At 41.9% G+C, this 9143-nt stretch overlaps 1 protein-coding gene and 1 pseudogene across 2 annotated transcripts in view; one reads left to right on the forward strand and one right to left on the reverse strand.

Moving 5' to 3' along the window:
* The window catches only part of LOC308283964 (histone H3.2), a gene marked incomplete at its 3' end in the record, with an annotated part of 138178 nt that overhangs the window by 45544 nt on the left and 83491 nt on the right, over positions 1-9143 (reverse strand). The gene's annotated exons all lie outside the window — the stretch shown is intronic.
* The window catches only part of LOC308283905 (septin-9-like), a 224786-nt pseudogene continuing 220754 nt past the window's right edge, over positions 5112-9143 (forward strand). Inside the window, exon 1 of the transcript XR_013963337.1 lies at positions 5112-5328. The product of XR_013963337.1 is annotated as a septin-9-like (transcript). The remainder of the gene's footprint in view (positions 5329-9143) is intronic.

Consider the following 9143-nt stretch of genomic DNA (forward strand, 5'->3'; position numbering starts at 1 on the left):
TCTAAAGAATTGCCACAGACACATTTTTCCGTGTATGGACATATTGATGAGCCCTGGATAGTAGGGCAGCTGTATTGCTGAGCAGGAGACCAGAGTGGGAAACATGAAGGTCACAGGTTAGCCGCTCGGTTTACCAAGCCTGTGTCAAAATGTCCTTGAGCAAGACACTATACCCCCCCCCCCCCCCCCCCCCCCCCCCTAACGGCTATACTGTTCCTGCTCTGTGAGACAGTGCCCTATATTTCACATAACCTCCTCTTCACCATGCACCACACCACAAATAAGGCATTTCTTTAACACCTGAATGAGTGCTGCTTTTTATTGCCTTCCGTTCTTGAAGAGGATTATGTGTACTGTAGAGATACTGTGGTCCCCTCTCCTGGATATATATAATTGTTGATTCAGTGAATTCTACATTTAGAAACAACCAAACATAAAGTCCTCTTCAATAGAAAGAAGAAAAAAGAATATACGTATATAAGTGTTGGGGGGTCCCCAGATGACAGTGAAGTAACAATTGACCATTTTAATACCTAAAAAAAAGAAAAAGAAACCGAGTCAAACTAAATGTAATGCTTCAGCTCCTACATTCCAAATCCTTGTCAGGGTGGGGGGTCCCCAGTGCTGTGTTCTACCTGTCACGCGGGTATACGGAGTATGCTGTATGAGAGGCATAGGCGTATGCCCTTTAAACCTTTCAAAGTAGCGTGTCTGATAGACATTATGCCCTGAAAACGTTTAAGACCTCTGGTTTAGTGCATATGACTCAAGTGCTGCTTCAGTGAGAACCCCTGCATGGTTTAGTAGTGTGTATGACTCAAGACCTGCTTCAGTGTACGGGTCAACAGTTAGCCTAAATGTCAGCATGCAGGCTCGCTTGCAGAACACCTTCCTCCGGCAGCAACGCTGACAAGCAGAAGCATTTTGTTTACGTATGCGGTGCACAAAGCACACACGTGTGGTCACACACAAAACATGAGTTGTTGTTTCCTCTTCTGAAGATGCATGTGTGCACAGTGCAGCCACACTCGGTGTGTGCGTGTGTGTATGTGTATGGTAGCCAGAGAGAGGTTTGCATAAGCACGTACGCACTCGCTCTGTGCATCCACTGTACACACACACACACACACACACACACACACACACACACACACACACACACACACACACACACACACACACACACACACACATATGGTTGAGGTGAGGTGATAGTGATGGTGGTAATGGGCACCGGGTTACGAGAAAGACAAAAAAACAAAAGCGAGGGATGGAAACAGCGCCTTGAGGTGACAGCGTACACATGAGAGGAAGCTGTATGGGCCCCCCGCTTACAAGAAAAAAAACATTTGCACACACACACACACGCGCGCGCACGCACGCACGCACGCACACACACACACACACGCACGCACACACACACACACACACACACACACACACACACACACACACACACACACACAGACACACACAGACACACACAGACACACACACACTAGTCTGACAGAAGATCAGAGATCAAGTCGGTTAGTTACTCTTACATTTAGATGTATTAGTTACTATTACATCACACAGTAGATGTATTATGAAACAAGGAACTATAGAACATTGCATGTGTGAACTGTGAAGTATAGAGCTTCGCAGCGGAAGTGGTTTACTGGTGCCACTTAAATATCGTCATTCATTTTCCCCTTTTAGACTTTAAAAAAAATATGTATAACAATTATGTTAAGGTTAGAACCAAGCCATCCAGGATGGCAGTGAATCGTGACCATAAAACCTTTGATCCTATGTGAAAATATATTTTAATATCACATTATTTGATATACTACATTTAATAACTACCCTTTTGTTTAGCGATTTTCAAAATGTTCTTTTCATAGAAACAAAGGTTGTGTGGTCATGATTCACTGCCATCCTGGACGGCTTGGTTCTATAGGCTTAACATACTTGTTATACATATTTTTGTAAAAGTCTATGGGGAAAAATGAATGACGATTTTTAAGTGGCACCAGTAAACAACTTCCGCTGCGATGCTCTATATTGTGTTTGTTCACGGCAATTGGCTAAGAGGTGGCATTTCCAAGTATTCACAGATTTTCACAATATGTTTTGTAAATGTTGGTTATGCAAATGATTAGCCCATTTATGACACAATCCACCGCAGAAAAGGTGAACCCGTTTGTTTGCTCAAACACAAAGAGTTAAGTAAGGAGAAGCAACAGCTGACATCAACAGTGATGTTGAGCTGATCTCAAACAAGAGGGAAGACTTATTCCAGCGGGAGAGCCGGCTTCATGGCCACCAAAGTTTGCATCTCCTGTGGAGTCAGTGGAGACATTATCATGCATTATCCATAGTTACTTTCCACACATACACCCAGAACCAGGGGTCATTCAATATGTATAATATACATGGACAAATGTGTCCATGTACTTAGTCATATCTGTGGCAAATTTAAGATTTTCTAACCACAAGACCCAATTACTGAATGTCCGCATCGCGGTACACAGACATAACATTAAGACAATCAAACAGTAACATTTCACATTTGCAACTATGGAAATGTCTGTCAAGTCATGTTCTTGACCAATTTATGGTTCAGCAACAACAATGATCTGATGCGGAATGAGAAATCTCTCCAGCTAGTATACCTTCTGGTGGACACGGGTCAACTAAATTCAAACTCACTGTGACTGAAATTATAAAAATCCAGGGGGTCCCCACCCAGGACTGTAACTCTGATAGTCATGGGGAAATGTTTGTTCCCAGAATATGGACACTAGGGTTCAAGTGGTTAAAAGACAGGCTATATGAAGGCCAGGACTGATGACCTGATTAAGTTCATCTGTCAGGAAGTGAACATATAGCCTGTGTGTACTGTGTGTGTGTGTGTGTGTGTGTGTGTGTGTGTGTGTGTGTGTGTGTGTGTGTGTGTGTGTGTGTGTGTGTGTGTGTGTGTGTGCGCGCGCGCGTGCGTGCCTGCGTCCATGTGTGTAGGCCTATTAATCTACACACACAATAGAAAATGTAAACTTAACGTCATCTGTCAGCTATAAAGGAAATATTTGACTCCAACTCCAAAGGCAGTCATTTTATTTTGGGTTATTTAGGCCTATCAACCCTCTGGTTTCCCTGCATAGCCTGAAAGAAGGCAGGCGGTTTACAAACAACAGCCAGCAGATGGCGCTCCTGTGCAGACTTGCAATGCAGTGTGAAATTAGAACTTTGTAGCAAGTTGTTGAATGATTGTAATCGTTTTATGTCGTCGACGTCGTCATGGTTTAGCCTATGGTTTGACATGAGGAATGTATGGAGGCTAGGCAGCAGGTAGCCGACATTTTAAACGTGTAAACAATAGAACACTGTGTACAACCACACACCACATAACACAAAGTTGTATGCTTGAATCAAACCTCTAAAACCTTAAACAAACATAGGCCTACTGCGCGCGCACCCACACAGTGGTTGGTTGGTTATGTGGTGGAGGCGGGTGGAGGTGGAGGAGTTAGCAAATAGTTAGCAGATAATTGCTAATGAAATTGTGCAGGAATCACAATATTGTGTCAGTTTATTTATAGAAACCACTGTTACTGCCAGTGGCTTTCGAGCAGTGCATTCTATGTTCGTAATGCAATGACCTTGTACCAGTGAACTGTACCGTCATGAAACTGTAGGCCTACCTTTTCCTATGCAAACTTCTAATAAAGTCTTCAATCAATCAATCAATCAATCAATGCGCGGGGTTTCCTCAGAGCCTTCTACCTTCGCTGTGACCAGCGCTGTTTCTGACCCTGCAGTGGCAGGACTCTCTGATTAGACGACTCTGGGTTTCCTCTTCAGAAAGAAATGTGTAGGCCTAAAAACAAACATTCTACAGTGCTCAAGCCCTTTCATGTCAAGGACCCCCAAATTGACACTTATTAGCCCGCGTGGACCCCCATTTGAAAAAACAGCAGTGATTCTGAACCATTTTAATCTCAAGGACCCCAGCTTCAGATATTTTAGGCTATGGACCCCCAATTAATGGCATTTCTACCCCAATTTATATTCAATTGATTAGGCCTAAATGAACTCGAATGAAAATAAAAGCCTGCATGCATGGGCCAAATTGTTAAACATCATTCAGCTGGGGAGACACTGGAACTCCCTCAAGGACCCACTTTGAGAACCAATGTTCAGCTGTGGATTTTCTGGGACTAGGCTACAGCAGCGTCTGTAACTTTGACAGTGTACAAATGGAACCAAATGGACCCCATTTAGGCTACACTGTCAAAGTGGGGAGACCTACACATTTCAGGTTTGAGAACCAGTGGTGTAAAGTAACTAAGTAGCCTACATTTACTTAAGTAATGTAGCCTACTTAAGTAGCCTACACTTTTGAGCTATTTAGGCTACTTTACTTGAGTATTTACAATTTCCAATAGGCCTACTTTTACTTCTACTCCACTAGTAGACCTACTAGGCCTACACCTCGGTTCCAAATATTGTAGCCTACTTTTACTCCACTACAATTGTTTTGAAAACTTATAGGCTACTTTTCATAGCCTAGGCCTATATAAATTATAATATTATAAAACATAGCCTAGGCCTACATGAACCCCTTTAGCCTTGTGGCTATTTGAAAATAGCCGATCTACAAGCTCACGAGGCTTTGCAGTGACGCGTTGTGAGCTTGTAGATCTGCTATTTTCAAATATTTTGTGTTTTAACTTTTGGTACTTTAAGTAGCCTACTTATTGATGATGCCAATACTTATAGGCCTATACTTTATAGCCTACTCAAGTGCATTTTGAATTCTGCACTTTTACATTGCAGTAGCCTATTGATAGCCTACAAAATGTGAGTAAGCCTACTTTTTCCACCACCGTTGAGAACCAATGTTCTACAGGGTCAGTGTTATGGCTGATAGGAGTTTATTTCAATATGATACAGTAAGTTACAGTGTACTGTAAACCACTCCCTATAGTGTGGGACGGGGCGTGCGTTCAGCCCTGCAGGTGTGTGCGTTTCACTCCCAGAGGATTTGTCTCCCATATTCCAAACCGCTCCGTGCTTTCTGCTGCCTGTCTGTGTGTGTGAACACAAACAAGACTTCAATAGCCTACTAAACAGGTTAAAAAGGTGCAGCGGCCATATAGGTGCGTGAGGAAGGACTGACACACGCACGCGCCACGGACATTATAATAACACCTGGATAAACGTCAGATCGGAGTCGCGGATGCTGTCACCTCTCAGACGGGACATTAATAGAACACTATCAACACTCTCTACTGAAAACCGGACACTCTGAAAACGACGCCATGAAAAAATCTGGATATTCAGGTAAGCTGTTGTTGTTTAAACATTTCTAATTGTTACGTTCTCACTTTTCTCACAGTTTCATTCCGGATAGCCCAGCTTGCTCATAACTTGTAATGGGGAGAGAGAGAGAGAGAGAGAGAGAGAGAGAGAGAGAGAGTGAGAGAGAGAGAGAGAGAGAGAGAGAGAGTGTGTGTGTGTGTGTGTGTGTGTGTGTGTGTGTGTGTGTGTGTGTGTGTGTGTGTGTGCCGTGCGTGCGCGTGCGTGCGTGAGAGAGGTGGGGGTGTCATAGGGGAAGAAAGTGAAAGAAAGATTGTACAAGTAAATGGCTACAGTTCATATCAATGAATGAATGACAGCCACACCTTTATTGGTTCCAGGGGGGGAAATCCATTTGTGCACCTTTTTACACACACAGGGCAGGATAGATACAGAAGAGAAAAGAGATACAGTTAGTGGTAGTAGCAACCAGATAGCAATGATAAAAGATAGACAGGCAATAGAGGCCTTTCTGGGCCCGCCCCTTTCCCCCCTCCCCCTGAGCGGCAGCCATGATGGAGTCACTGCTGCAGCAGTGTGTGTCTATGTCTATGTCTATGGAGATGGGACTTTTAATGAAATTAGTCATTACCAGTCCCATCTCCATGATATTTAGATCTAATTCCTTCGCCAGTTCCATCCGCATGATTTGTAGATCTAATTCTATGAGTCCCATCCCCATGATTTGTAGGTCTAATACCATCGCCAGTCCCATCCTTATGATTCGTAGATCTAATTCTGTCTGTTCCATCTCAATTATGTTTAGGTCTAATTCCATCGCCAGTTCCATCCAAATGATTTGTAAATCTAATTCTATGAGTCCCATCTCCATGATTTGTAGGTCTAATTCCATCGCCAGTCACATCCTTATGATTTGTAGATCTAATTCTATCTGTTCCATCTCAATTATGTTTGGGTCTAATTCCATCGCCAGTTCTATCCGCATGATTTGTTGATCTAATTTTATCAGATGCATCCCAATGATTTTTAGATCTAATTTCACCACCAGTTCTATCCTTATGATTTGTAGATCTAATTTCATCAGTCCCATCTCAATTATGTGTAGGTCTAATTCCATCGCCAGTTCCATCCACATGATTTGTTGATCTAATTCTATATAGTTCCATCCTCATGATTTGTAGATCTAATTCCATCGCCAGTCCCATCCTTATGATTTGTTGATCTAATTCTATCAGTCCCATCTCAATTATGTTTAGGTCTAATTCCATCGCCAGTTCCATCCCCATGATGTGTAGGTCTAATTCGATACATTCCCAACTCCATGTTCTTTAGATCTAATTCGATAGTCACATCCCCATGATTTGTAGATCTAATTCCATCACCAGTCCCATCCCCATAATGTGTAGGTCCAATTCCATCGGCAGTTTCGCCAGTTCCATCTGTATGATTTGTAGATCTAATTCCATCAGTCCCATCTCAATTATGTGTAGGTATAATTCCATCGCCAGTTCCATCCACATGATTTGTAGATCTAATTCTATACAGTTCCATCCTCATGATTTGTAGATCTAAATCCATCGCCAGTCCCATCCTTATGATTTGTAGATCTAATTCTATCAGTCCCATCTCAATTATGTGAAGGTCAAATTCCATCACCAGTTCCATCCCCATAATGTGTAGGTACAATTCCATCGCCAGTTTCGCCAGTTTCATCCGCATGATTTGTAGATCTAATTCATGTGCCGAATCTGAAGCCGGTGGGACGAACGTTTCTTGAGATAAGTGGATTACATACATACATACTCACAGAGATTTGTCACATTTATTGTAAGCAGATGAATTATGTGGATGGGACTGTATCGAATTAGACCTACAAATCATGGGGATGGAACTGGCGATGGAATTATATCTAAACATAATTGAGATGTGACTGATAGAATTAGATCTACAAATCATGCGGATGAAACTGGCGATGGAATTGTACCTACACATTATGGGGATGGAACTGGTGATGGAATTAGATCTACAAATCATGGGAATTAGATCTAAAGAATATGGAGATGGGACTGTATTGAATTAGACTTACAAATCATGGGGATGGAACTGGCTATAGAATTTGACCTTCACATAATTGAGATGGGACTGATAGAATTAGATCTACAAATCATAAGGATGGGACTGGCGATGGATTTAGATCTACAAATCATGAGGATGGAACTGTATAGAATTAGATCTACAAATCATGTGGATGGAACTGGCGATGGAATTATACCTACACATAATTGAGATGGGACTGATGGAATTAGATCTACAAATCATACAGATGGAACTGGCGAAACTGCCGATGGAATTGGACCTACACATTATGGGGATGGGACTGGTGATGGAATTAGATCTACAAATCATGGGGATGTGACTATCGAATTAGATCTAAAGAACATGGAGTTGGGAATGTATCGAATTAGACCTACACATCATGGGGATGGAACTGGCGATGGAATTAGACCTAAACATAATTGAGATGGGACTGATAGAATTAGATCAACAAATCATAAGGATGGGACTGGCGATGGAATTAGATCTACAAATCATGAGGATGGAACTATATAGAATTAGATCAACAAATCATGTGGATGGAACTGGCGATGGAATTAGACCTACACATAATTGAGATGGGACTGATGAAATTAGATCTACAAATCATAAGGATAGAACTGGTGGTGAAATTAGATCTAAAAATCATTGGGATGGATCTGATAAAATTAGATCAACAAATCATGCGGATAGAACTGGCGATGGAATTAGACCTAAACATAATTGAGATGGAACAGATTAGAATTAGATCTACAAATCATAAGGATGTGACTGGCGATGGAATTAGACCTACAAATCATGGAGATGGGACTCATAGAATTAGATTTACAAATCATTTGGATGGAACTGGCGATGGAATTAGACCTAAACATAATTGAGATGGAACAGACAGAATTAGATCTACGAATCATAAGGATGGGACTGGCGATGGTATTAGACCTACAAATCATGGGGATGGGACTCATAGAATTAGATCTACAAATCATGCGGATGGAACTGGCGAAGGAATTAGATCTAAATATCATGGAGATGGGACTGGTAATGACTAATTTCATTAAAAGTCCCATCTCCATAGACATAGACATAGACACACACTGCTGCAGCAGTGACTCCATCATGGCTGCCGCTCAGGGGGAGGGGGGAAAGGGGCGGGCCCAGATAGGCCTCTATAGGGTCTGTACAGTATTGTCATAAGAGAGGATGCTAAGGCGAGGCGCTGTGAGCTTGTAGATCGGCTATTTCCAAAGTTTTGCCTCTTTTTTTTTTTAATGTTACTTTATTTCACAATTTTGGCCAATGTTTGACCAGTTTTTATAGTGTGGATCCTTGGTGACTTTTGCTGCACCAAAGGTCTTTTTCTTTTCTTTCTGTCTTTTGAGGTACGAGGTCAGTCTTAAAAACCCTTAAATTGTCACTTCACACTATCATCTGTGGGGAGCTGGGGACCCTCGGGGTCCTCAGAGATAGCCTACTAGTTTCTGAGTGGAACATTACCCAAAAATAGCAGATCTACAAGCTTGCAACGCAAGGCGTTGTAAGCTTGTAGATCGTCTATTTTTGTCAAAGAAGAGCAGATTAAAGTATTTGACAGTTCAAGTGGTTAAATGTCTGAAAATACACATTACTCCAACATGATGACAGCAATCTGAGTTCCCAGAGGTAATTTTTTCCGATGATGACAGTGCTGTCAAACAAGTCGAAGCTTTCTAAGAAATCTATGAAAATCTTTCTTCTGCAACACGACT

This window comes from Nannobrachium achirus, assembly GCF_963921795.1.
Source record: "Nannobrachium achirus genome assembly, chromosome: 4".
Lineage (NCBI taxonomy): Eukaryota > Metazoa > Chordata > Actinopteri > Myctophiformes > Myctophidae > Nannobrachium > Nannobrachium achirus.